The sequence below is a fragment of the Aquarana catesbeiana genome, linkage group LG04, assembly GCF_042186555.1.
Source record: "Aquarana catesbeiana isolate 2022-GZ linkage group LG04, ASM4218655v1, whole genome shotgun sequence".
Classification (NCBI taxonomy): Eukaryota; Metazoa; Chordata; class Amphibia; order Anura; family Ranidae; genus Aquarana; species Aquarana catesbeiana.
In genome coordinates this window covers 683,681,819-683,708,640 of record NC_133327.1, presented here as the reverse complement: position 1 = coordinate 683,708,640, position 26,822 = coordinate 683,681,819, and positions in this window count along the sequence as shown.

The window sequence follows — 26,822 nt, the reverse complement described above, 5'->3', positions numbered from 1 at the left end:
ACTCTTCATCATCATTAAGGCCACGACACGCGGCGGAAGGCGGCGATCGCCGAGCGGTTAAACCGCAGTACAATTTCCTGGTTAATAATTCCGGAGATATTACAGAGAACAGCGAGGAATTCGCAGTGACAGAGATGAATCGGGTTTATCGATGGCTTGCGCGTCCCCGGAGAGGTGACACAGCTGTCCCCGCGTGATGTATAATGTGCGAAGATTTCCAGTTGTTGGGGAATTTTCTGACATTTATTCAGCTGAAGAGCGTAAAAAAAATCTGCATAAAGCCGCGAGCCAGAGGACGGGGGAGGGAAGGGACGGGTGGATGGGGGTCTCCTTATTCCCTGGAAATCAGGAGAGGAAATGATTGCAGAACTTTTATAATAGAAAGGGAAATGCGGGTTAAAGGAAGACATCAGAGACCTTTCCATACGAGGGGGAGATCAATATTTTTACTGCACTGAAAATATCACTTTCCGTAGTCACCCTTATTAATGGGCTGATCTGTGCAATTCATCCGTTCACCCGCCACTTCCACCGTAGAGAGAAAAAAAATATCACAAATGGCAATCGTTTAGATCATTCTTTATAACACGGAGGAACCCTTGAAATAATTTTAGGGTCTCAGGGAACCCCTCAACCCCTCGATTCATTGCAAAATCAAATGTTAAAACTTTTTTTTTCGAGTACTTTTGAACCTCATTTGTCACGCTATGGAATGTACTGGTGAGAATTTTCATACCAATGTTTGCATGAACATTAGTTCGAAAATCTACTAGGGCAGTGATGGCGAACCTTGGCACCCCAGATGTTTTGGAACTACATTTCCCATGATGCTCATGCACTCTGCAGTGCAGTTGAGCATCATGGGAAATGTAGTTCCAAAACTTCTGGAGTGCCAAGGTTCGCCATCACTGTACTAGGGTATGGTGAGTAGGGTTGCCGCCTTTTCTTCAAGCCAAACTCGAACACTTTAATGGCCCCGGAATACCTTTGGGTGCCCCCAAAGAGAGTAGTGCAGCGAACAGTTGGCGTGACCAAATTGCTCTTGCTGACCTTATCGCCCTGCCCCCCAGACAGCCGCCCGCAGCTCCCGGATGGCAACAGATTTATGAGTGACTTAGTTACTTGGGGAGCCACAGCCCGGTCTGAATAATATGTCCTGGTTTCAGTCCGCCTGAACCGGACACATGATTAAAAATGCCACCTGTGTGGGTGAATCCCACACAGGTGGCAACCCAAATGGCGAGCTTAATTCTCTAATTCTAAAATATTTGGCTCAACCCCTTTTGTCAATATGCAGTGAGCAATGGCTGAAAAGGTTGACGTTCTGGCAGTATCATGTTTTAGGCAATATAGTAGTTGGTATGAAAAATACTTTCCTGCATTTTCCGACCACCTCTTCCTGTTTTTTTTATTATGGAAAATGTAAGAGGAGGAGATGCTGGTATACCCCAAGGTGGGCAAAAATAAAACTAGATGGTGGAAAAATGTAAGTGGAGGAGATGCTGGTATACCCCAAGGTGGGCAAAAAATAAAACTAGATGGTGGAGAGATCTCGCAACTGAAGTCCCCAAGAGTTATTAGAATCCAGGAGGTGTCTCGGGGCCTCCAGGATCCGCATATCACTGAAATATCACTGACCCTTTAATCTCCTCCGCTTCCATAAATAATGATTCACACACCATGTCTAATAAATGTAGATAAGTCTCTGGAGGAGGCTGCTCGGGTTTCGCGCACGCGGAATGGCTCCGTGAGGTTGAATCACGCAGCGGAACCCCTTCCTGAGGGGAATATGAAAGCGGGGTCAGCGCCGGTGTTGGCTCAGCTCAGGTGAACTGTGAAATTAACTGAAGACAATTCTTACTCTTCGTACATGAAGAAGGAGCGCGTATTACAATGAGCCTCAGGAGTCGTGATTTGCTGGATCTATCAGGTGTAAAACACAAATGTTAGTGTCCGCCGGGCGGGGAGGCCAGAAGCGAGCGTTCAATGGGCACCACAAGAAAAGGCAACAAGCCAAAATTAACTTGCAGGGGAGGATTAACCAGTTCAGGACGCAACGCATGCAAAGCCAGTCAGACCGCGGCATGATCTCTGCTAAGAGAAAAATTACTTTATGAGCTCTTCAGGACTTCTATATTCAATAAAAGGCAAACTATCAGTTTAATTGTTGGTAAATAAGTCAAATACATATAGCACCCTCCTAGTGTAGTGTAGGTTGTTCCCTTGTAGATTGCTTTCCTCTGTATTCTTCTAGAATTATAGTGGGTGAAAGAACTGATTAATCAACCTTGAATATTTATAGAACTCCAGCCAATCGCTGGGGAGGAGTGCTCAGAAGGTGGTGGAAGAGCCCATAAATAGGCTGGGGCCTGAGGCAGGAAGTGCAGAGTTCCTGGGTCCAGTACAGCTTATGGAGACCCCAGTGCAGGGGCTCTGTCTCTGGGGCAGGATTTCTGAAGGTGCCATCTAGAAGACATCGAGGTCGCAGCTGAGGCTTCAACTGGGGGACCTATTTCCTGGGGAGGAGTGCCCAGAAGGTTGTGGAAGAGCCCATAAATAGGCTGGGGCCTGAGGCAGGAAGTGCAGAGTTCCTGCGTCCAGTCCAGCTTATGGAGAACCCTGTGCAGGGGGTCTGTCTCTGGGGCAGGATTTCTGAAGGTGTCATCTAGAAGACATCGAGGTCCCAGCTGAGGCTTCAGCTGGAGGACATATTCCCTGGGGAGGCGTGCCCAGAAGGTGGCGGAAGAGCCCATAAATAGCCAGGGTATTTGAGGCCTGAGGCAGGAAGTGCAGAGTTCCTGGGTCCAGTCCAGCTTGAGGAGACCCCTGCGCAGAGGCTTTGTCCCTGGATCAGGATTTCTGAAGGTGCATCTAGAAGACATCAAGGTCCCAGCTGAGACTTCAGCTGGGGTGCCTATTCACAAACATTTGGTCCTGGATTTCATTTGGGTCTGGAAAAGCTCACTGGAGAGCACCAGAAGGGAGTTGGGGGGGGGGGGATGTCCAGCTGTCCTATAGTGGTGTGAGCTCATGTCTCCCTCACTGGAGAAGGCCTGGTGGATATGAAAAGGAGGCAACCGATGATCCTCTGGCTGTGTGAGTAACTGACACCGAGTCTGGAAGTTATTATCTGCAGTTTTTTTTGTCCATTGGAGAAAGTCCTTGGTCTCATGCCAGCATTAGAGATTCTGTGGGACAATTTTGAGTAGCAGAGCAAGCTATTGAAGAGTCCTCAAAGTTCCAGTTTTTCAGTTCTGGGGTATCCCATGCTCCCCCACCCCATCCCAGTTCATCGTTCCAATAAAACCCTAAAAAAAACACCCCTAGACTGTTACTTCGAGCCAGTGAAAGAGCAGAGAAAAATGCTATGTGTTTGGCTGTGTGTGTCCCCTAACTGGCCAAGTTCACCAGCGGCTTCTACAGGGGTGCGCTACATTAAAAACAATGCAACCGCTGTCAAGCTGTTCAGTACTGCTTCTAATATATATCTGGGAGGTCTCTGTGTTCTCCATGTCCATCCAAGTCTTATCCTGTGTTGAGCCCTGATGAAGGGGGTGCGTTGTTGCCCCCAAAATATGTTGGCTGTTTTTTAATGACTTTTTTTAACCAAAAATTAAAATGATCTTGGACTCTTTTATCTGGTTTTGATCTGGCGCACCTTTCTGTATTTCTATAGTTGGAGTGACTGTTGGGTGCCCATCCAAAGAAGTCTGGCTGTGTGGGAGTCTCTTCGCATGAGCTATTGAGCTTTATTGAAAATTTTCTTAATGTGACTTTACGTGCAAGTTTGAAAGTTCCCAGTGCTTCTTGGAGTATGTTGTTATGAAATTCGTCCGATTTGTCACTGAAGAGGCAAAGCGACCAAATCCTTTAAATATATTTTTATATTGAACTAGCATGAACACCTGAATCAGACCTGAGATCGTCCTCCTGTAATCTGCTCAGCAGTGCTAACACTGAGTGAGAGGGAGAACCCGCATTCTAAACTAGTTGGGGCTTTATTATTTTTGTATAATGCCTTCAGTTGACATATTGCCTCCCAGCATCCCTCTGAAAAGCAATCCATTGTGGCTGGCTTTTAAGAGGAATGGCAAGGGCTGCAGCAAGTGTAAGGGCCCGTGGTTTTGCATGCTCAGTGATGTGCATTTGAGGCGCATTTTTCCTAAGCTTGCATTTCCTTTGAAGTAACAGCTGTCCTCTTTCTTGTTTGGACAAGGTCCCAGGGCCCCAGAGACCTAATGGTGACCTCAAGGGTCAAAGGTTAGGGAGAGCTGACATCCTTTCTTGTAGAATGGGTTACCAGGCATGGGGATGCAAGAAGAAATGATGGGCGCTAGTCACTTTTGAATGCGAACAAGAGATTTATTGGCTCCTTGGAGGAGTTATGCAAATATCAATATGCCTTGATGGGTGGATCTCCGTATGGTGGAGTGGGCATTCTAGGCAAACTGCATTTGCATGAAGACCACCCACCAAGGGTAACACCCACCTGTGTTAGAGCTGAAATTGCAGTGGCGGCTGGCAGGGTTTTTGTTTTTGGGTGGCGGTGGCAGCTCCCAGCTCCCCCCCCCAACAGCACAGGGGGACGGTCAGACATCAAAGCCTCGCACTTACCCCATCTAGGTAGCGGGCGGGGGGGGCAGCATGTCCTACGGGTGACGGGCGGCTGCTTTCATCCCTCCTCCTCCTTTGAATCACGACGGCTTCTGCCGTGCGTCTCCTCCCTCCTCCTAGGCGTCCAATAGGATCGCCTGTCCTTTCAGCCAATCGAGTGACAGGTCTCAGGACCCGCTTCCTAAATTGGCCGGGAGGAGGATTACTGTGAGAATAGCAAATATTCATTTGCTATTGTCACCCAACTGGGTTGGCACGGAGCGCAATGCTCTGCGCCCCCTGAGCCCACCCTTTTTTGAAGCCAATTAGAGCCTCTGGCTTTAATTACGTGCTTGAAACCCCCCCCCCCATTGGAATCCATGCGTCCGGCGCCATGTATGTAGATTAGGGGGCCGGATGCTTGGATAGTGGTGTCTCCAGCTTTCATATTTAGGGGGGGCACATGGGGGGACAGGGACAAAAGTAGGGGGGCAACTATATATATATATATATATATATATATATATATATATATATATATATATATATATATATATATATATATATATATATATATATATATATATATATATATATATACCCTGGTGCCCTTTATTACAATCCCACAACGGGCCCTTTCACATGTTCTGCAGTGAGCTCCCTTCCTACTGTATTAGGTCCAAAGCAGTGGGAGAACTATCAGGGTTGCAAAGGTTGTCTTGCCTCCGGGCCCTGGTGTTCTGCCACTGTGGGGTTCCCCAGCCTCCTCTTGCTGTCCTGCCCCTGCTATTGACAGCGCTGGTCTGGCATCTCTTGGAATTTACAGGCTGGTTCTCCTGTCCTAAGGACGGGAGAAATCAATCTATTTTTTCAGTAACTGAGAGTCCTGGTGGAGTCCTTCATGCAACTCGCTCTTCTCCCTGCCAATGAGGATGCAGGGGAAGGAGCAGATCGGGCGGCCGTGGTTGTGTGAGCGCTCGCATTATGCAGTGTCAGCGAGCAGAGGGAGGGGGGAGGAATCACCCGCAGGAGCTGACTGGGGACGCTCTCCCTCTCAATAGAGACTGTGTTACTCCAGCGGTGGCCCGAGTAAGATGCAGCGCATCTGCTATGAATGCAAACAAAAAGACATTGCCTTTTTGTAAGAAAAAAAATTTTTTTTTTGGGCACATGGTGCGGCACAGCATAATGTTGGGGGGGGGTCAGGGCCCCCTCTGGCCCCCCCCCCAATGACACCATTGGGTGTCGTCCGTGAGCCCCTGATGGACGGGCCACCACTGCCACATTGTGTGAAGCTCACAGTGTGCAGTGAAATCAGAGGAAGGCACATCAGTCTGGGAGAGGAGCCGCTACAACTGTGCAAGACTGAAGGGAAGGCCGGAGGGAGGATTTAACGATAGTCTACAGTATGTAGAACAGGATGAGGAAAGGAAGGTGACAGAGGATCCTTCTGCACTTGGAGCTCTGGAAAGAGACTTGGAGGCTGAGAAGATCTTGCAGAGGCCAGCAGAACAATCGATGTCGTGAGATATCGTCTCTCCACGCAGATTCTGTCTCCACATTTGGTGTTCGGGAGATGTAGGGGATCTCTGGAATTTATGATGTATCCAGACTGCGTGAAAAAAAAAAAAAAAAAACAGTTTCCTATCAGACAAATCATGAACAGATCATGGTATTTAGCTGGGGAAGCAGCTTGTGGGCGACAGGCGCGGAATAATAAAATTCTTTTTTCTGGAAACACATAGGCTAGAAATAGATTAATATTTAATTCACAAATCACCTGTTCACAAATCACGGATAGACTCCGAGCTCTGACCATCTGTCTCCGCGCTCCACAGTACAAAAACACCTTTCATGGAGTGAGGAATAAACACTCGGCAGCGGGCTTCTGCTACGAATGTGGATGAGTCTGACGATCGCTAATGCCGTGTACACACGGGCGGACTTTTCGATCGGACTGGTCCGACGGAACGAATCCGTCGGACAATCCGATCATGTGTGGGCTTCATCGGACCTTCAGCTGACTTTTTCTGTCGAAAATCAGACGGACTTTAGATTTAGAACATGTTTCAAATCTTTCCGACGGACTCGAGTCCGATCGAAAAATCCGTTTGTCTGTATGCTAGTCCGATGGACAAAAAACAACGCAAGGGCAGCTATTGGCTACTGGCTATGAACTTCCTTATTCTAGTCCCTTCGTACGTCATCACGTTCAAATGACCAGACTTTCGAACAGACTTTAGTCCCTTCGTGTGTGGGCAAGTTCGGTCGTTCACAAGTTCGTCGTAACTCCGTCGAAAGTCCATCAGGAAAGACCGTCGGACGTTTGATGCTGAAAAGTCCACCCGTGTGTACACGGCATTAACGGTGCCACGTGAACGCCATTCCATGGGAGACGCCGAGCCCCACCACAGAGCGCAAAGCATCACTTCTGAAGAATACCCGCTCTGGGAAAAGCAGTGCTGGAGATGTAGATATAGATCAATTGAAGAAGAAAAGAAATGAGAAAGGGAAAGAAAAGAAGAAAAATAGTGCAAAAATGATTAGGGAGACAGATAGAAAGAGAAACACAGGAGTAAAGGAGAGGAAAGAGAGAGGAGAGGAGAGGAGAGGAGAGGAGAGGAAAGGAGAGGAGAGGGAGAGCAGATGAGAGGGGGGGCAGAGGAGAGGGGGGCAGAAGAAAGGGGGGGTAGAGGAGAGGGGGAGCAGAAGGTGGGGCAGGAGAAAGGGAGCGCAGAGGAAAGGGGAGCAGAGGAGAGGGGGAGCAAAGGAGAGGAGAGGGGGCAGAAGAGAGAGGGAGCAGAGGGAGAGCAGAGGAGAGAGGGAGCAAAGGAGAGAGGGGGCAGAGGAGAGAGGGAGTAGAGGAGGGAGGGGCAGAGGAGAGGGGGGTCACAGGAGAGGGGGGTCAGAGGAGAGGGGGAGCAGAGGAGAGAGAGACCAGAGGAGAGGGGGACAAAAGGGGAGGAGATGGGGGCAGAGGAGAAGGAGAGCAGAGGGGAGGGGGAGTAGAGGAAAGGGGGGTCAGAGGAGAGGGGGGCAGAAAAAAGGGAGAACAGAGGAGAGGGGGGCAGAGGAGATGGGGGCAGAGGAGAGGGAGAGCAGAGGAGAGGGGGGAACAGAGGAGAGGGAGAGCAGAGGAGAGGGGGGCAGATGAGAGGGAGAGCAAAGGGGGGGCAGAGGAGAGGGGGGACAGAGGAAAGGGAGAGCAGAGGAGAGGGAGAGCAGAGGAGAGGGGGAGCAAAGGGGAGAAGAGAGGGGCAGAGGAAAGGGAGAGCAGAGGAGAGGGGGAGCAGAGGAGAGGGGGGGGGCAGAGGAGAGGGAGAGCAGAGGAGGGGGGGGCAGAGGAGAGCAGGGGCAGAGGAGAGCGGGGGCAGAGGAGAGGGAGAGCAGAGGAGAAGGGGAACAGAGGAGAGGAGAAGGGGGGAGATGGAGAGCAGAGGAGAGGGAAAGGGGGGCAGCAGAGGAGGAGGGGGGCAGAGGAGAAGGAGAGCAGAGGAGGGGGGAGCAAAGGAGAGGAGAGAGAGCAGAGGAGAGGGGGAGTAAAGGAGAGGGGGGCAGAGGATAGGGGGGGCAGAGGAGAGGGAGAGCAGAGGAGAGGGGGCAGAGGAGAGCGGGGCAGAGGAGAGAGAGATTGCAGAGGAGAGGGAGAGCAGAGGAGAGCAGAGAAGAGGGAGAGCAGAGGAGAGGGGGAGCAGAGGAGAGGGGGAGCAGAGAAGAGGGAGAGCAGAGCAGAGGAGAGGGGGAGCAGAGGAGAGGGGTGCAGGGGAAAGGGGGAGCAGGGAAGAGAAGAGGAGAGGAAAGATAAGAGGAGAGAAATAAGAGGAGAGGAAGGAGAGCAAAGGAGAGGAGAGGGGGGCAGAAGAGAGAGGGAGAGCAGAGGAGAGGGAGAGCAGAGGAGAGGGGGAGCAGAGGAGAGGGGGAGCAAAGGAGAGGGGAAGCAGAGGAGGGGGGCAGAGGAGAGGGGAAGCAGAGGAGAGGGAGAGCAGAGGAGAGGGAGAGCAGAGGAGAGGGGGAGAAAAGGAGAGGGGGGCAGAGGAGAGGGAGAGCAGGGGGGGAGAGAGCAGCGGAAAGAGGGATCAGAGGAGAGGGGGGCAGAAAAAAGGGAGAGCAGAGGAGAGCGGGGGCAGAGAAGAGTGGGGGCAGAGGAGAGGGGGGCAGAGGAGAGGGGGGGCAGAGGAGAGCAGAGGAGAGGGAGAGCAGAGGAGAGGGGGGAACAGAGGAGAGGGAGAGTGGGGGGGGCAGAAGAGAGGGGGGGGCAGAGGAGAGGGAGAGCAGAGGAAAGGGGGAGCAAAGGAGAGGAGAGGTGGGCAGAGGAGAGGGGGAGCAGAGGAGAGGGAGAGCAGAGGAGAGGGAGAGCAGAGGAGTGGAGAGAGAAAGCAGAGGAGAGGGGGAGCAAAGGAGAGAAGAGGGAGGGGCAGAGGAAAGGGGGAGCAGAGGAGAGGGGGAGTAGAGGAGAGGGGTGGCAGAGGAGAGGGGTGGCAGAGGAGAGGGGGGGCAGAGGAGAGCGGGGGCAGAGGAGAGGGAGAGCAGAGGAGAGGGGGAGCAGAGGAGAGGGAGGGCAGAGGAGAGGGGGAGCAAAGGAGAGGAGAGAGAGCAGAGGAGAGGGGGGCAGAGGAGAGGGGAGTAGAGAAGAGGGAGAGCAGTGGAGAGGGAGAGCAGAGGAGAGGGGGAGCAGAGAAGAGGGGGAGCAGAGAAGAGGGAGAGCAGAGCAGAGGAGAGGGGGGGCAGAGGAGAGGGAGAGCAGAGGAGAGAGGGAGCAGAGAAGAGGGGGGCAGAGGAGAGGGGGGCAGAGGAGAGGGGGAGCAGAGGAGAGGGGGGCAGAGGAGAGGGGGAGCAGAGAAGAGGGGGAGCAGAGGAGATGGGGAGCAGAGGAGAGGGGAGCAGGGTAGAGGGGGAGCAGGGAAGAGAAGAGGAGAGGAAAGATACGAGGAGAGAAATAAGAAAAGGAGAGGAAGGAGAACAGTAGAGGAAGAGGAGACGAAAGAGAATAGGATAGAGAAGAGGAAAGATAGGAGGAGAGAAATAAGAAGAGAAGAGGAAAGAGAAGGGGAGAGGAGAGGAATAAGAAGAGGAGAGGAAGGAGAAGAGGATATAAAACACAAGATAGGGTATGTGGGCCCTACAGTAAGAAGGATGGAACAATGACTCCAAAGCAGACAAAATTGACAGAAGCGACTCGATGAACCAATGGTATAGCACGCTAATTGTTGGTGAAGACGACGTTCTCTTTAATTTGTTACAAGGCCAACCTTCCCACACCACTCAATCTATCAGATTCATTGACTGGAAACGTCCCCTCAGCTCCCGGGAACTCATTTGTAGTCTTCAGTGCAGTTACTCTTAAAGCTCACAAATAACGTCTGACTTGCCTTCGGAGGTTCTGAGCAATCTGGATCCTGCCAGTTTTGTCACTTTATCAATCTGGAGGCCATTGATGTACTTATTATCTCACTGCTCTGGGTCCCACACACCGAGACCCCAGTTCCCGTATTGCAGCCCCGGATCTTCCTTCCTCTTTCAGCCTCATTAGTGAAGCAGACGCGGTGTAGGGGCCACCGAGGGCCCAATCTTAATTTCTGTGAAATAAGAAGAGGTCTTGTTTTTCTCTCCAAGTCCCCGGAGCTCGGGAAGAACAATGCCCGGCCACGCATCTATTAATGGAGAACACACTCAGTAATGTACCATGGTGACACCTCGTCCTCATTTATTTCATTACGTTGGTTTTTCTCGAAGCCTCATTCAGCATGCAGATGACATCTCTGGACCCTTGACAAAGCCGAGGGAACAATCTATGGGCTTCTAAAGAGGAACGGATTGGAAATAACACGCTGGATTTCGGATGTCGCCATGCTCCCCTCCGTCTCCCTGGGCTCCACCAAGATTCAACTTGTTTTTAACGTTCAAACAACTTGTCATGTCTTCTCCGAGAAGCTCTGAAGAATATGAATTTATCTAAGTGAGGGGGAGAGGCAGGCCTGAACGTTTTCATCTGCAGATAGAGCTGAACCTGCAGACGGGGCCATTGTCAAGACAATTAGATTGGAATATTTAGTTTAGTGTGTTGCCTGAGCGGAATTCAGCCTTGTCTGCAGGTCACACGAGTGCAGAGAGGTCTAGGCCACCAATACCATGAGATGTATGCAAGCCCATTCACTAAAATATCATAAAAGATAATGGTAATGTAATGGCAAAACATAATTCGTTAAAATGCAGCTTTCATTAAATGTATAGATACTTTTCCATTATTACATCATCCCAGCTAGGAGAAATGTAACTCTGTAAATACCATACCTGTGAGATCCCCGTAGAAGCTGGAAATCTCTGTGTAGACACCACCAGGGCTGCTGTTAGAAGTCATGGAGGTCCCCATACAGCGTACCTGACAGGGCCCCCCCCCCTCTCTCTATAGCCTCAGCTTCACCGATGAATGAATAGGAAACGCTCCGAGGCTTCCTGCTCATTCACAGACTGAAACATAGTAAACACAGTTTACTATGCTTCGGTGACGAATGGACACAGGAGTGACTGGTACCGATCGCTCACCGTGTTAACCACTTACGGACCGCCGCACACCGATATACATCCTAAGTTTTAAGAGGGATATTGTTGTTCCTAACCCCAGTAATCCTCTTCTTCGGCCGACAGTCCGCTTTCCGATAAGAGTGGTCTCTGCTGCGTATTCGCCGCAAGATCACTTTTTTCGGCGGCGGTCCCCTCCTGCCACGCTCCGGTGCCCTCCACCGCTTACCGGAGCCGTCGGCAGCGGCGGAGGCGATCGGATGCTTCTCCTTCCTGGGTATGGAGATGAATGAGGGGAAGATGGCCCCCACCCGTCTCCATATCATTGCAGGGCGGAAGCGACATCAAAACTTCACTTCCACCCATAGCTCTTAAAGTGACAATTTTTTTTTTATTTTTTTTTTTTTTATTGCATTTTAGTGTAATTATGAGATGTGATGGCTTTTTGACCCCCCAGATCTCATATTTAAGAGGTCCTGTCATGCTTTTTTTCTATTACAAGGGATGTTTACATCCCTTGTAATAGGAATAAAAGTGACACATTTTTTTTTTTTTTAAAGAACAGTGTAAAAATAAAAAATAAAAGGTAAAATAAATAAGATTTTTTTCAAACGCGCCCCGTCCCGCCGAGCTTGCGCACAGATGTGAAAGCATACGTGAGTAGCGCCCGCATATGAAAATGGTGTTCAAACCACACATGTGAGGTATCGCCGCGATCGGTAGAGCGAGAGCAATAATTCTAGCCCTAGACCTCCTCTGTAACTCAAAACATGCAACCTGTGGAATTTTTTAAACGTCGCCTATGGAGATTTTTAAGGGTAAAAGTTTGTCGCCATTCCACGAGCGGGGTGCAATTTTGAAGCGTGACATGTTGGGTATCAATTTACTCGGCATAACATTATATTTCACAATATGGAAACAAAATTGGGCTAACTTTACTGTTGTCTTATTTTTTAATTCGAAGTGTATTTTTTCCCCAAAAAAAAGTGCGCTTGTAAGACCGCTGCGCAAATATGGTGTGACAGAAAGTATTGCAACGACCGCCATTTTATTCTCTAGGGTGTTCGAAAAAAAAAATTTATAATGTTTGGGGGTTCTAAGTAATTTTCTAGCAAAAAAAAACTGTTTTTAACTTGTAAACAACAAATCTCAAAAAAAGGCTCGGCCCTTAAGTGGTTAATTTAGGAATGGAAGGGACCAGTAAGTGACTTTTTTACCGGCCCCTTCACCTGCCCTCCATCCTAAAACATTCCCGTTTGCCCACAGAAGCTGCTGGCTGAGAGAAGGGAAGCCTGCAGTGCTGGGGGGGGGTCACACAAGGGGCCCCGGACAATACATGGAAGGGGTGAGGGGTGCATGTGCTAGAACCAATCCCCCTGCAGTGCAGCCAGAGGGAGTAATAAGAGGAGAAGCTGGCAGCGCTGCAGGGGAAGGCAGAAGAGGATCGGTGTCTGCAATAAGACAATACAGCCGGCCCTCCTGCTCAGCGGGTGCCCAGGCCTCACTTTTGAACTGATGAGGTCCGGGCTCCGTACAGGAGGGCTGGCTGTACTGCCTTATCAGCGGCCCTGGACGCCACTACTATACCGCTACTTCAATGCTCTCAGCTAGCTTCCAGGTCCAGTGCTGAGCGGCTGCCCATGTTGCACTGTGAAGACAGGAGGTGGACTGCTGGTCACGATTCAGAGAATGCTTTGCAGCTTCTTAATGAATTCAAAGTGTTCTCTGGTTGGATGAAGTGGAGAGTGCTGGTGACATCATGATCTCCACCTCATCCAATCAGAGAACTCTTGTGTTCACAATGCAGCAGGGCAGCCCCTCAGCGTGGGATCCAAAAGCTAGTGGAGATCTCTGTAGTAGTGGTGGCTAACACACTGATTTCCAGATTATAGAGCAGTTATCTTCAAACTGAGGCCCGGGGGCCAGATGCAGCCATTTGCTTGCTTTTATTCAGTCCTTGGGGCACTGTTCCATCCTTTGAAACCAACAATAGGGCATAATGCCCCCCACTTACACCAACAATGGGGCCCAATGCCTCCCAATGACACCAAGAATGGGGACCAACGACACCAATAATGTTGCACAATTCCTCCCACTGATACCAATGATGGGCACTATTCCTCCCACTGACACCAATGATGGGCACTATTCCTCCCACTGATACCAATGATGGGCACTATTCCTCCCACTGATACCAATGATGGACACTATTCCTCCCACTGACACCAATGATGGGCACTATTCCTCCCACTGATACCAATGATGGGCACTATTCCTCCCACTGATACCAATGATGGGCACTATTCCTCCCACTGACACCAATGATGGGGCACTATTCCTCCCACTGATACCAATGATGGGTACTATTCCTCCCACTGATACCAATAATGGTGCACTATTTCTCCCACTGACACCAATGATGGGGCACAATTTCTCCCAATGACATCAACAATAGGGTCCAATGACACCAATGATGGAGCACAATTCTTCCCAATGACGCCAATGGTGGGGCACGATTACTCCCACTGAAACAAAGGATGGGGCAATTATTTTTCCCACTGAGGTCAGAACCAGTGGCGGCTGGTATATTTTTTTGGGGGGGGGGACAGCAAACAACCCCCCCTCCCGATCTGTCAGCCAGCACCCCTTGCGATTGGTTATCCAGTCCCGCACTTACTTAGTTCTAGGTCGCGGGCGGGCAGCACTCCTGTGGGTGGTGGGTGGTGGGCGGCAGCTTCCATCGCATCTCCTCCTCCTCCTCTGCATCACAACAGCTTCTGCTGTGTGTCTCCACACTCATCCTCCAATAAGATCGCCTGTCCTTTCAGCCATTTGGTGATGGGTCTAACGACCCTCTTCCTAAAACTGGCTGTAAGGAGAATCAGTGTGACCATAGCGAATATTCATTCGCTATTGTCACCCAAGTGGGTGTGCTTGGGGCTCTGCACCCCAAGGCCACCCTTTTGTGAAGCCTATTAGAGCCTCTGGCTGTAATCATGTGCTTATAAAAAAAAAAAAAAAAAAACCCATTGGAATCCATGCGTCCGGCATTCCGCATGTAGATTAGGGGGCTGGACACATGGATGGGGGGGGCGGCGCCCCTTATGGACGGGCTTCCTTCTACCCCCAATGGCTAAAGTCCGGGCCCCCCCCTAAAGTCTGTAGGACAGTAAACTGTCCCTTTGTTTAGAAAGTTAAAAAGACCCTTGTTCAAGAGGGATCCCATAGGTATGAAATATAAATAATTGCATTGGTCCAAGCTGTAACAATATAACTAAGTAAAAATATCCATACCTGGGATTAATCTTTAAAAAAACAAAAAAAAAAAAACCCCGTTGATTCTGCCATTTCAGTCCTTGTTCAGGCACTTCCTGTGATAGGTTTATATCCACTCTTGTCACCATCAGGAAAACCACACTGAGAATGCCATGCAGCCATCGCTGGAGAAAATGTAGACAGGAAGTGGCTGTGAAGAGGCTGTGGGGAACAAGCACTGCTGAAATGTAATAAAAGTTAAACATACGTGTCAGTGGAATAAAATAGGATCCATTGTTGGAGTCTGTGGGTGTAAAATAGGCCCCATCATTGGGGTCAGTGGGAGTAAAATAAGCTCCATTATTGGGGTCAGTGGAAGTAAAATATGCCCCATCACTGAGGTCAGTGGGAGTAAAACAGTTCCCATCATTTAGGTCAGTGGGAGTAAAATAAACCCCATTATTGAGGGTCGGTGGGAATAAGATAAGCCCCATTACTGGGGTTAGTGGGAGTAAAATAAGTCCATCTTTGGGGTCAGTGGGAGTAAAATATGCCGCATCATAGGGATCAGTGGGAGCAAAAGAATTCCCATCATGGGGTCAGTGGGAGTAAAGTAGGCCCCATCTCTGGGGTCAGTTGGAGTAAAATAAGTCCCTTCATTGAGTCAATGGGAGTAAAATAAGCCCTATATTTTGGCTCAGTGGGAGTAAAACAGTTCCCATCATTTAGGTCAGTGGGAGTAAAATAAGCCCCATTATTGGGGGTCGGTGGCAATAAGATAAGACCCATTACTGGGGTTAGTGGGAGCAAAATGATTCCTATTATTGGGGTCAGTGGGAGTAAAATATGCCGCATCATAGGGATCAGTGGAAGCAAAAGAATTCCCATCATTGGGGTCAGTAAGAGTAATATATATCCCATCACTGGGGCCAGTGGGAGTAAAATAAACCCCATCATTGGGATCAGTTGGAGTAAAATAAGCCCCATCATAGGGACCGGTGGGAGTAAAAGATTTCCCATCATTGGGGGCAGTGGGAGTAAAATGGGCCTATTACTGGGGTCAGTGGGAGTAAAATAAGCTCCATCATAGGGATCGGTGGGAGTATAAGATTTCCCATCATTGGGGTCAGTTGGAGTAATATATCTCCCATTGTTGGGGTCAGTGGGGGTAAAATAAACCCTGTTGTTGGAGACAGTGGAAATATTAGCTTTCAGTGCCTACTTACCCCATCACACCTGCTGTCTTGCCCAGGCAGGTGGCCCCACCAGCTGCATATACTCACATTGCCTTTGCTCAAATGCTGCTCTTTTAGGTCTCTGGTAATTAAATCTGGGTATGGAGCTGATATGACCACAACCTCACACAAGACAGCTCTGGCTCTTGATAATGGTCACTCAAGCCCTAGCACTGTCACATGGGAGTTGGGAGAGGGTCCTCACCCTGTGTAAGCTCCAAATCATGGCCAAACAGGAGCAGCATGGAAAAGATGAGTATGTGGAGCTGCTGGGTTTGCCATGAATGTGAAGCGGTTGCTTTGGCCTGTACATTTCACTTAATGGGGCCCCAAGTCATCCCGCAAGGGATTCTGACTTTACCAGAGCCACAGTATTGCCAGCACACGCCACGGATTGACTTCCTTTGTTGCCCAGAGTTCGGTGCAGATTTCCACCCAGCAATTCCGGCCATTTCGACTCTGCGCGGGAAAGCGATGGATTCCTGGCGGATCGAGGCCGTTCGTCGCACTGCCATAGGATTTGCATAATGATTTGACTAAAAATGCTAAAATGCACAGAATGAGAATTTTAATGAGGTCCCCGTCTCCATATGGTGGCACAGGAATCGTGTGCGCACAGCCGCGCGCTGAAAAACAGCTGATTTAAAAAGAATAAATTAAACTATTTGTCACAGACGGAAACAAACCCCGGAGTGCCCAAAGTCTGCTCTTACCTGCAACATGAAGAGCGCGCTGGAAGAAAGACAGGAAAATGTTATATAATGGCGGAAACAGGGGAGATGGGAATTGTGATCGGAGCCGGGGTAGGGGGGGTCTGTTATCGGAGGTGAGGTGGGGTGGGGGGTCAGTTATTGGAGCTGGGGTAGGGGGGTATGTGATTGGAGTCGGGGTAGGGATGGTCTGTGATTGGAGTCGGGGTGGGGGGGTCTGTGATTGGAGTCGGGGTAGGGGGGGTCTCTGATCGGAGTTGGGGTAGGGGGGTCTGTGATCGGAGCCGGGGTAGGGGGGGTCTGTGATTGGGGTGGGGGGGTCTGTGATCTAAGCCAGGGTGAGGGGGGTCTGTGATTGGAGCCAGGGTAGGGGGGGTCTGTTATCAGAGGTGAGGTGGGGGGTCTGTGATCGGAGGTGAGGTGGGGGGTCTGTTATCAGAGGTGAGGTGGGGTGGGGGGTCTGTTATCGGAGCTGGGGTAGGGGAGTATGTGATTGGAGTCGGGGTAGGGGGAGTCTGTGATCGGAGTTAGGGTAGGGGGGTCTGTGATCGGAGTTGGGGTAGGGGGTCTGTGATTGGGGTAGGGGGGTCTGTAATCAAAGCCAGGGTAGGGGGGTCTGTGATCGGAGCCAGGGTGGGGGGGTCTGTGATCAGAGTTCGGGGTAGGGGGGTCTGTGATCTGAGTTGGGGTAGGGGGGTCTGTGAGTGGAGCTGGGGTGGGGGAGTCTGTGATTGGAGTTGGGGTGGGGGGGTCTGTGATCGAAGTTGGAGTAGGGGGTCTGTGATCAGAGTCGGGGTAGGGGGGTCTGTGATTGGGGTAGGGGGGTCTGTGATCAAAGCCAGGGTAGGGGGGTCTGTGATCGGAGCCAGGGTGGGGGGGGGTCTGTGATCGGAGTCGGGGTAGGGGGGTCTGTGATCGGAGTCGGGGTAGGGGGGTCTGTGATCGGAGCTGGGGTGGGGGAGTCTGTGATTGGAGTTGGGGTGGGGGGGTCTGTGATCGGAGCCGGGGTAGAGGGGTCTGTGATTGGGGTAGGGGGGTCTGTGATCAGAGCCAGGGTAGGGGGGGGTCTGTGATTGGAGTCGAGGTAGGGGGGTCTGTGATCAGAGCCGGGGTAGGGGGGTCTGTGATTGGAGTCCGTGTGGGGGGGTCTGTGATCGGAGCCGGGGTGGGGGGGTCTGTGATCAGAGCCTGGGTAGGGGGGGTCTGTGATCGAAGTTGGGGTAGGGGGTCTGTGATCAGAGTTGGGGTAGGGGGTCTGTGATCAGAGTCGGGGTAGGGGGGTCTGTGATTGGGGTGGGGGGGTCTGTGATCGGAGCCGGGTGGGGGGTCTGTGATCAGAGCCGGGGTAGGGGGGTCTGTGATTGGAAGGCGCGCGCTCCCGGCACAGCTGGGGTCTGTGATTGGGGTAGGGGGGGTCTGTGGTAGGAGCTGGGGTGGGGGGGGTCTGTGATCGGAGTCGGGGTAGGGTGGGGTCTGTGATCTGAGTCGGGGTAGGGGGGTCTTTGATCAGAGTCTGGGTAGTTGGGGGTCTGTGATCGGAGTCGGGGTAGGGGGGGTCTGTGAGCGGAGCCGGGGTAGGCAGGGTCTGTGATGGGAGCCGGGGTCGGGGTAGGGAGGGTCTGTGATCGGAGTTGGTGTGGGGGGGGTCTGTGATCGGAGCTGGGGTGGGGGGGTCTGTGATTGGAGCCGGGGTAGGGGGAGGGTCTGTGATCGGAGTTGGGGTAGGGGGGGCCTGTGATCAGAGCTGGGGTGGGGGGGTCTGTGATCGGAGCCGGGGTGGGGGATCTGTGATTGGGGTGGGGGGTCTGTGATCGGAGCCGGGTGGGGGGGTCTGTGATCAGAGCCAGGGTAGGGGGGGTCTGTGATCGGAGCCTGGGTAGGGGGGGTCTGTGATCGAAGTTGGGGTAGGGGGTCTGTGATCAGAGTCAGGGTAGGAGGGTCTGTGATTGGGGTGGGGGATCTGTGATCGGAGCCGGGGTAGGGGGGGTCTGTGATTGGAGGGCGCGCGCTCCCGGCATAGCTGGGGTCTGTGATTGGGTAGGGGGGGTCTGTGATCAGAGCTGGGGTAGGGGGGGTCTGTGATCAGGGTAGGGTGGGGTCTGTGATCTGAGTCGGGGTAGGGGAGTCTGTGATCAGAATCGGGGTGGGGGGGGTCTGTGATCGGAGTCGGGGTAGGGGGGGTCTGTGATCGGAGCCAGGGTCTGTGATCGGAGCCAGGGTACGGGGGCTGTGATCGGAGTCGGGGTAGGGGGGTCTGTGATCGGAGTCGGGGTAGGGAGGGTCTGTGATTGGAGTCGGTGTGGGGGGGTCTGTGATCGGAGCTGGGGTGGGGGGGTCTGTGATCGGAGCCGGGGTAGGGGGAGGATCTGTGATCGGAGTTGGGGTAGGGGGGGTCTGTGATCGGAGCCGGGGTAGGGGGGGGTCTGTGATCGCAGCTGGGGTGGGGGGGGTCTGTGATCGGAGCTGGGGTGGGGGGCTGTGATCGGAGGGCACACGCTCCCGGTACAGCTGTATTGACCGCAATTCACACAAACATGCGGCCTCTCTGCACCATGCGCCAGGCCCCGAGAGGCCACATATTTGCGTGCGTGCGTGTGTGCGGCCGGCGCCAAGGGTCGCCATACTACTCCTGTGGGTCACAGGAGTGCACTTAGTTCTGCACTCCTCTGTCTCAGATTCAGCCAATAGCAGGCTAAAGTCCACTGTTGGCTGACATCACAGAGCCGCTCTAGGCTCTACACAGGGATCCTGATCGCTCAGTTCTCGGGGAAGAGCTAGCAGGGGGCAGCTGCAGCTTGCATAGGTGCTGCAGCCATCTAAGTGAGTATATATGTTTGTTTTTTTAGTATCCCTCACTTCTCTTTTAAACATTCGGCTCGTTTTGGTGTGATTTTACAAAAGGGTTGGGGAATTCTTTTGATACGCTTGTAGCAAATAGGCCAGCCCATTGAAATTAATCGGCTGCCCTACGACATGCGTAAAATACGTGGAAACGCATGCGCGCTCCCACGCACGCAGTAGTGTGTACCAAGCCTTAGTTGGGATATTGAAGAGAAGTCGGTGGGGCAGAAAATAATGATAAAAAGAATCACGCCATCAGGTGAGCCAATCTTCTCCAGCTTCACTCAAACAGGAAGTGAGCGGAAGTATCTCAAAGTAAAGACTGAGGATCACCAGGACTTAGAAAGTTGTTTGTTTTTTCCGAGCCCACGGTGGGTACCAAAAACAAACACCTAGTGTGGTTAGGTGTGTCACTGGTCCCCTCCAAAAGAGGAAGGACCTTCCCTTAAACTTCCCCACCCCAAACCGAGGTCCAAGGCTCCTGAAAGGGTTAAGGACATTCTGGTCCACCTGGTCAAAAGGCCTGGTGGACCCCTCTCCTGGTGGCTAGCCAAGTACTAGGTTAGGGGCTCTCCAAAAACCCTCTTCCTCCTTCCACCAGACAGTGGAGGAAAGAACCTAAGGGCCACAAACCCACCTCCTAGACTTCAGGGCATGCCCAAAGACTCACACCCTACAATCCTTGGGTGGGCCTTTTAACAAAAATTGCCCCGGTCTCAGCCAAAAGGCCTAACCCATGAGGTGATGTGCAGAAAAAAAAGACAAGTGGAGTAGTGGCCTTGTTCCCATTGTCATAGTGTCACGCCATACTCTGTCTTCCCAACCTTCAGCCACACAAGGTGCACCACTCAAATGGACCAGACCCGTTGGTACCCTGTATGTGTTGAAGGAGTGGGTTTTTGTTAGAACCCCTGTAAGTCTCTGTTAAGAGAGATTTCCCCTCGCTCCCTGTCCTGCAGCTAGGAAATGAGATGGGCTCTGTCTGACTTGGTGCACTGGTGGACCCCTCTCCTGGTGGCTAGCTAAGTACTAGTTTATGGGCTCTCCAAAAAAGCCTCTTCCTCCTTCCACCAGACATTGGAAGCAGGAACCTAAGGAACACACGCCCACCTCCTAGACTTCAGGGTAGGTCCAAAGACTCACATCCTACAATCCTTGAGTGGGCTTTTTAACAAAAATTGCCCTGGCCCCAGCCAAAAGGCCTAACCCGTGAGGTAATGTGCAGAAAAAAAGTCAAATGGAGTTGTGGCCTAGTTCCCATGGTCACAGTGGGGGTCTGACAGCCATGAGCACCCCTGAGTCGCCATTCCCAGGGGGCACTAAACACTGCAGACTCTCTGTCTTCCCAACCCCCCAGCCACACAAGGTGCACCACTCAAATGGATAGGGCCCCTTGGTTCCCTCTGCATTAGGGAAGTACTGCCAACCTCTAACCAATTTTTTAGTGTTTGAAGGAGTGGAATACCGATAGAAACTCAGTCAGCAGTGGCGGCTGGTTTTTTTTTTTTTTTTGGAAGGGGGGGTGGGAACTAACAACCCCCCCCCCCAGGTCAGCCGGCCCCCAGTGCCCCCAACCCAGTCCCACCCCGCAGTCGGTCATCCAGCCCTAGACTTACCCCATCTAGGTCGCAGGCAGGCAGCACTCCAACAGGCGATGGCTTCCATACTGTCTCCTCCTCCTCTGCATCACCGTAGCTTCCGCCGTGCGTCTCCTCCCTCCTCCTCCTAGGTGTCCAATAGGATCGCCTGTCCTTTCAGCCAATCGTGTGATGGTTCTCAGGACCTGCTTCATGACTGGCCGAGAGGAGAATCAGTGTGACAATAGCGAATTATGGAAGGGTCGCCAATGCCTGTCAGGCTGTTACTGCTATCCAGGGCTCTGTTAGAGAGATTTCCCCTTACTTCCTGTCCTCCAGTCAGGAAATGAGGCGGGGGCTCTATCTGACTTCTCTTTGAGTCCCCTTCTCTCTGCACCCCCTTCTCTCTGGCCTCCCTTCTCTTTGGCCCCCCCTTCTCTCTGTGCCTCCTTCTCTCTGCGCCCCAATCTCTCTGTGCCACCCTTCTCTCTGTGTCCCTTCTCTCTGTGCCCCCTTCTCTCTGTGCCCCCTTCTCTCTGCGCCCCCTTCTCTCTGCGCCCCCTTTTCTCTGCGTCCCTTCTTTCTGGCCCCCCTTCTCTCTGCGCCCCCTTCTCTCTGTGCCCCCTTCTCTCTGTGCCCCCTTCTCTCTGTGCCCGCTTATCTCTGTGCCCCCTTCTCTCTGCATTCCCTTCTCTCTGCACCTCCTTCTCTCTGCTCCCCCTTCTCTCTGCGTCCCCTTCTCTCTGTGTCCCCCTTCTCTCTGTGTCCCCCTTCTCTCTGTGTCCCCCTTCTCTCTGTGTCCCCCTTCTCTTTGAGTCCCCTTCTCTCTGCGCCTCCTTCTCTCTGCACAACCCTTCTCTCTGCATCCCTTCTCTCTGCGTCCCCTTCTCTCTGCGTCCCCTTCTCTCTGCGCCTCCTTCTCTCTGCGTCCCCTTCTCTCTGCGCCTCCTTCTCTCTGCGTCCCCTTCTCTCTGTGCCTCCGTCTCTCTGCGCCCTTCTCTCTGCGCCACCCTTCTCTCTGCGTCCCTTCTCTCTGTGCCCCTTCTCTCTGCATCCCCTTCTCTCTGCGCCCCCTTGTCTCTGCGTCCCCTTCTGTCTGTGCCCCCTTCTCTCTGCGTTCCCTTCTCTCTGCGTCCCCTTCTCTCTGCGTCCCCTTCTCTCTGCGCCCCCCTCTCTCTGGTCCCCTTTCTCTCTGCGCCCCCTTCTCTCTGTGTCTCCCTTTTCTGTGCGTCCCCTTCTCCCTGCACCCGCTTCTCTCTGTGCCCCCTTCTCTCTGCACCTCCTTCTCTCTGCGCCCCCTTCTCTCTGTGCCCGCTTATCTCCGTGCCCCCTTCTCTCTGCGTCCCCTTCTCTCTGCACCTCCTTCTCTCTGCGCCCCCTTCTCTCTGTGTCCCCCTTCTCTCTGCGCCCCCTTCTCTCTGCGCCCCCTTCTCTCTGTGTCCCCCTTCTCTCTGCGCCTCCTTCTCTCTGTGCCCCCTTCTCTTTGCACCCCCCTTCTCTCTGTGCCTGCTTATCTCTGTGTCCCCCTTCTCTCTGCGCCCCCTTCTCTCTGCGCCTCCTTCTCTCTGCGCAACCCTTCTCTCTGCGTCCCTTCTCTCTGGCCCCCCTTCTCTCTGCACCCCCTTCTCTCTGCGCCCCCTCTCTCTGCGCCCCCTTCTCTCTGGTCCCCCTTCTCTCTGCGCCCCTCTCTCTGCGCCCCTCTCTCTCTGTGTCCCCCTTCTTTCTGTGTCCCCCTTCTCTGTGCGTCCCCTTCTCCCTGCACCCACTTCTCCCTGTGCCCCCTTCTTCCTGTGCCTCCTTCTCTCTGCGCCCCCTTCTCTCTGTGTCCCCCTTCTCTCTGTACCCCCCTCTCTCTGTGTCCCCCTTCTCTCTGCGCCCCCTTCTCTCTGTACCCCCCTCTCTCTGTGTCCCCCTTCTCTCTGTGTCCCCCTTCTCTCTGTGTCCCCCTTCTCTCTGTGTCCCCCTTCTCTCTGTGCCCCCCTCTCTCTGTTTCCCCCTTTTCTCTGCGCCTCCTTCTCTCTGCGCCCCCCTCTCCCTGCACCCACTTCTCTCTGTGCCCCCTTCTCTCTGTGCCCCCCTCTCCCTGCACCCACTTCTCTCTGTGGCCCCTCTCTCTGTGGCGGGCAGAACCCGAAATCTGTGGGCTGCAATTAAAAATAAAAAAAAGCAGCATGGTCATCTCCCATGCGTTAGGACAGGTCCACTTTAAGGTGCCTGCAGGACAGATCAGAGGGGATTCATACAGGTGTTGGAAATGAAACATTAATTCCCAGCGAGTTCTCTGAGCTCAGCGGAAATCTCTGAGACTCGGGCCGGCGAGTACAAAAGAACAATTTGCAGAGGATTATCGGGAATTATATGTTACATTTTAGCGGGCTTAGCGCGGAGCACTTGTGTGGGATCCGTCTCGGCGTCAATATTTCTGTCCTGACGTAAAGCCGTGCAGAGGGAGGCCGAGCGACCATATTCCATTAGTAGAAAAGAGTAACAAAAGGAAAAGCGCGCCTTGGAAATATCCTCCATAATGACAGCGGGAGGAGAAGAGACTTGTAAAGGAAATAGGAGGTTTGATATATGGGGTAGGGACTGGAAATAGGTTATTATCAGAAATTGGTGGAAGTATTAGGAGAACCCGACTTCCCGGGAAAGTAGATGGTTATAATACAAATACACGTCCCGCATTACAGCCGAACTTCACCCTTCCAATCACCAGGAACTATTTTTAATGTTTATGCTGCTAGCATTAGTTAATACACTCTCCGACCACTTATTTAGGTACACCTTGCTAGTAGCAGGTTGGACCCCCTGCGTTCAGAGATGGTATTCTGCATCCCTTGGGTGTAACGAGGGGTTATTTGAGTTACTGTTGCCGTTCTATCATCTGGAACCAGTCTGCCCATTCTCCTCTGACATCGACAAGGCGTTTTCCTCCACACAACTGCCGCTCACTGGATATTTTCCTTGGCCCAGTGATTGTGGGAGTGACTTATCAGAATCTGGAAGCCCCTTTTAGCCCCTGGATCCTGGCCCCTCCCTATGTAAATGAGTATGGGATACACAGTACCCCTACTCATGCACTAAAAAAATGACAAGCATAAGCACAACATAAGTCCCATAAAATGTAAACATGTCCACTGATATATGCCCATCATCTATCACGATGAACACCGCCAGCCACCCAGGCCAAAGAAAAAAAACACCCCCACTGCCTCCTGACATGACAATTTCATTGTTTGGCTTCCACCGATTGACATGCCGCTTCCCCCTGCTGTTTAAGTACACAATAAGGTTGGGGCCAATTATATCATAAGGGGGTGGAGCCACTCAGTGACATCACTGGCCATACATGGACACATCCATGTTTGGTCAATGACGTCCCCTTACCGTTATAGGTGGTTACTGCAACTACAGTCAACCTTCTGCTGACCAGCTCATTGGGGCCCAAAACCTTGCATTGGAGTGTTCTGGGTAGTGTCCCTTTAAGAGTTTATGCATGCAAGAGTAAAGTGTTCCTAGCTGTCCCTATGTTAGGCTGTAGTGTATAGTTGGCCAGCAAGTGCTCACTAGCCTGGGTTTTACACCCCAGCATCAGGCACAGAGGGCTTTCATCCTTCTCGCTAGTGGTATCCTCAGTGTGTGGCTCTTTACTGCACGGTCCAGGTTGCGTTCCAAGGCTCAAGGATAGTATCCACTCTGCTTTCCCTGTTCTCAAATAAAGATGTCCTGCTCTCTGTCCTCTCTGCACTCAGGTGGGTCCTAGTCTGTATCCTCCCTGGTTTCCCTGCAAAAACAGAGTCTTCTTCCTCCTTCCACCCAAGAAAACTACTGCTGTCTCTCTCCTTTAAAGCGGAGTTCCATCCAGAAATGGAACTTCTGCTGATCAGATTCCGTTGCCACATTTGTCACCTTTCAGGGGGGGAGCAGATACCTGTCATATCCAGGTATCTGCTCCCACTTCCAGACATAAAACTATGCAATGTCCGACCGATCCCTCTCCACCCCCCCCCCCCGCTGTCTTCTGGGAGACACACAGGTCCCAGAAGACAGCAGGGACCATTCAGATTGCGCATGCACAGTAGGAAACAGGCTGTTTCCATTCCTGTTTCCATTAGTAAGGATGTCGGCGCCTGCACCCGGAGCCGAGGGACGGGTCGGTTTCGGGTGAGGACATTGCGGGCTCCCTGGACAGGTAAGTGTCCTTGTATTAAAAGTCAGCAGCTACAGTGTTTGTAGCTGCTGATTAAAAAAAAATGTTCCCAGGTGGAACTGCAGCTGCTCCTCTCCTGCTACTTAACTATTGGGCTACGTGGCTTTCAGACTTTAGGGGGCTGGACTATGGCCAGTGGGAGTAAAAAATGCCTCCGGCTAAAAAAAAATTCTTAATGCCTGTGGTCTGGGGGAGGAGTGTCCCATCATTGGTGTCAGTGGGAGGAATAGTGCCCCATCATTGGTGTCAGTGGGAGGAATAGTGCCCCAGTATTGGTGTCAGTGGGAGGAATAGTGCCCCATCATTGGTATCAAGGGGACGAATAGTACCCCATCATTGGTGTCAGTGGGAGAAATAGTGTCCCATCATTGGTGTCAGTGGAAGGAATAGTGCCCCATCATTGGTGTCAGTGGGAGTAATACTGCTCCATAGTTGGTGACAGTGGATGGAATTGTGCCCCATTGTTGGTGTCAGCAGAGAGAATAGTGCACATTTCTTGGTGTCAGTGGAAAGAATAAGGTCCCATTGTTGATGTCAGTGGAAGGAATAGTGCCCCATCATTGGTGTCAGTGGGAGGAATAGTGTTCCATAGTTGGTGTCGGTGGACGGAATTGTGCCCCATCGTTGGTGTTAGCGGAAGGAATAGTGCACACTTCTTGGTGTCAGTGGGAGGAATAGTGCCCCATTGTTGGTGTCAGTGGAAGGAATGGTGCCCTATCGTTGGTATCAGGGGAAGAAATAGTGCTCCATCGTTGGTGTAAATGGAAAGAATTGTGCCCCATTGTTGGTGTCAGTGGAAGGAATAGTGCGTAGGTCTTGGTGTCAGTGGAAAGAATAGGGCCCCATTGTTGATGGCATTGGAAAGAATAACGACCCATCATTGGTGTCACTGGGAAAAATAGTGCCTTGTATCAGTGAGAGGAATAGTGTTGCAAGGGCTGGATGAAGGCAAGCAAAGGAACGCATCTGGCCCGCGGGGCGCAGTTTGGAGACCACTGGTCTATCCCACCATTTTCCTTTTATAGGGCTTTTGCCTTCTATACTAAAGCCCATTTCAAAAGTCCCCGGTGTTTTGGTGTCACTCAGGTCCAGGTGCAGGGCGGGTCATCGATCACTGGGGCAGGAGGACCCAAACAACCAAATGGCACCTTTGGGGGGGGAAGCACTAGAAACTTCTCAAACCTCATCTTTTATGTGCAAATGGTCCATCTGCATTGAAAAATTTGACTGTCAAATCCAGTCTGGATGGAAGAAACGCCCAAAAAGGGGCCAAAAAACACAAATAAAAGGAGACTTTTAATGTGGAAGAGTTTCCTCGTTAACTTTTCATCCTAAATGTTTGCCTATCTGTGACTTGCAGCTTTTCCGCATTATTAATATAGACGCTCTTTGTGTTTTATGCCGCGAGTCCCGGGAACCGTATATCTCCCAATAATGACCATCTATGAAATGCTGCATCTGCAATCCTCCTTCGTCTTCCTGATCGATAGAAGATAATAAATGTGCAGATTGCAATGTGTCTTTGTTGTTCCATTTACCTGGAAAGTCAATGTCACCGTTTAATTGGGTCCCTCTCTCTCTACTCGGATAATCTGCCAAGTCATGGCCAGCTCGCAGCTTCATCCGTCTTCATTAGGCCCCGAGTGTCGCCATATTGGTGCCAGGCGGACTCACTTACTTTATGGTTCGCCATGGCTTTTAATATCAATCTTGCGAGTCTTCTTCTTTTTTTTTTTTTTTTTTGCATAAGCAGCTGGGACCGGTGCGCCCCCTTCATCATGGAAATGGCTGGATAGTAGCGCCACGCATAAACAAATCTTTCCGATGACACGTCTAATGCCTCGATATCGCTAAAGAGAGCCGCGTATAAATCACCCCGAGATGG